General features: G+C 45.4%; 1 pseudogene; it reads left to right on the forward strand.

The window, feature by feature from the left end:
- Positions 1 to 1,806: 1,806 nt before the first annotated feature.
- LOC102469617 (spliceosome-associated protein CWC15 homolog pseudogene) overlaps positions 1,807 to 2,090 on the forward strand; it is an 846-nt pseudogene continuing 562 nt past the window's right edge.

Raw genomic sequence — 2,090 nt, forward strand, 5'->3', positions numbered from 1 at the left:
TTTGTGCAAAAGTAAGATCTCCATTCTAGTGATTTAAGCTATTTTCATCTAAGATAAAGTTAGCTATACAGGAGTGTAGTAGAGGTACATTTCAAATGTGGGCGAAGTGACTGCTTTCCACTGCAAAGGAAGCTGCTATTTGAATAGGGAGACTCAGAAGTTCTAGCTGGTAAAATGAGCACATATATTAATTTTCTGCCTATTTATTTCAGAATATTTCTGCTTTTTTTTTTTAACAGAGCATGTAAATCTCTGCTCAACTCTGTTCTTATATACTAACATGTTCGTATTGATTTAAAAATATTTTAGCCAAGCCTCAGAAGATTCAGTTGACCAGTTACTAAGTAGTAGAGGAAAATGAAGATGGTGCCTGCCACCACCTGCAGCTGGCCTAAGCTGCCCTGTTCCACAGTGGGGTTAGAAATCAGCACATGGTGGGGTAGGCAGGTGGCATGGTGATTAAGGATGCTGGACTCCCATGTGGCCGACCATGGTTCGAATCCCAGACCTAGTGGCTTGGTTTCTAACTTTCTCGCTCTTGTTCTCGCTCTCTCACTCTGTCTTTCTCTGGTCAAGAGAAAGACAAATAAATAAATAAAGTTAAATTTAAAAAAAAGAGAAAATGACCAACTTAAAAAAAATAAAGTAAATAAATCCACACATGTGGAACCTGTAGATGGTGGAATGGTTGCATCGCTGGACTCCCATGGAGTTGACTATGGTTCGAGTCCCAAACCCAGCAGCTTAAAACTTACACTGGGCGCATGTGCAAGCACACCCAAAATCCTGAGAGGAGAATGGGAGAGAAGGGATTGCAGAGTGGCCATTTCTCCTGAGGGGGTGATTTTTCACTTTCTATCTCTCTGTCTCTCTGACAAGTACATGTACTCTATAGCAAAAACATCTCTCTTAAAAAAAAATCAGCACAGCGAACCAGCAGTTAGTGTAATGGCTATGTCGCTGGACTCCCACGTAGTCGACCGTGGTTCGTGTCCCGGACCCGGTGGCTTAAAACTCACACCGGGCGCCTGTGTGTGCATGCCCAAGATCCCGAGAGGAGAATGGAGGAGAAGGGATTGCGGTGTGACCATCCCCCCTGGGGGGTGATTTCTTGCTTTCTGTCTCTATGTCTCTGTCTGGCGAGCGCACGCGCCCTATAGCGAAAAACCTCTCAAAAAAAAAAAAAAAAAAAAGTCAGCACATGTTGCAGATGAGAAAGGAAAAGGGAACACTTTTGACATCTTTGTATTTGAGGCCCTAATATATTTGGTCTGGCACTGGTCTCCACTGAAGAATGAATGCTGGAGGCCAGCCCATAGTGCAGTGGCTGAGCAGTCTGAGCCTGGATCCTGTAGTGCAGACAGTGGTTCAAATCTCAGCCCTGGAGGCCTGAGAAGCATGCTGGGTGCTCACTCTATGTGCCAAAGATCCTGATGGGAAAGAAGAATGGAGGAGAAAGAATTGTAGCATGACCATGCCCCCAGTAGGGGGGGGTTCTGTGTGTCTTTATCCCTGTCTCTCTCTGGCAAGTGTACACACCTTCTGGCTGAAAAATAATGATAATAATAATAATAATGAATGCTGGGGATGGACAGCAGTGTAGCAGTGAAACGCGATGAGGACCCACATGGGAAGGTTCTGGGTTTGTACCCCCACTGAATGCGCTGGGCACGTTCATGCTTGTGACCAAGGGTAGCCTGAGGCTGAGGGTAGGTGTGATGTCAAAATCCTGTCGGGGGAAGAGTGAGGAATGGCATCTGTATGATTTCCAGCGACTGCTGCACTGGACTCAACTAAATATAAAAGATGACGACAACTGTCAGGTCAACTTTTGAACCTGCAAGGGGTGGAAGGGAAAAGGAGAAGGTGATTTGAGACAGCTCTCAAAATGGTATTCAAGCAGAGACTTACGCTCACATGAAAAGATAAATGCAGACAAACTACTCTGGATGTCCCCGAAGAGGTTCCCAACCCTGACTTTAGGAGAGAGTTGGAAGAGAGTGAGAGAGCTGCTGCCAGAGAGGAAAACAGCGATCATTCCACCTGAGAACACACAATCTCTTCAAGGAAGCCTCGATTAGACCATATTC

The sequence above is a fragment of the Tupaia chinensis genome, unplaced genomic scaffold (assembly GCF_000334495.1).
Source record: "Tupaia chinensis unplaced genomic scaffold, TupChi_1.0 Scaffold149831_1, whole genome shotgun sequence".
Taxonomy (NCBI): Eukaryota; Metazoa; Chordata; class Mammalia; order Scandentia; family Tupaiidae; genus Tupaia; species Tupaia belangeri.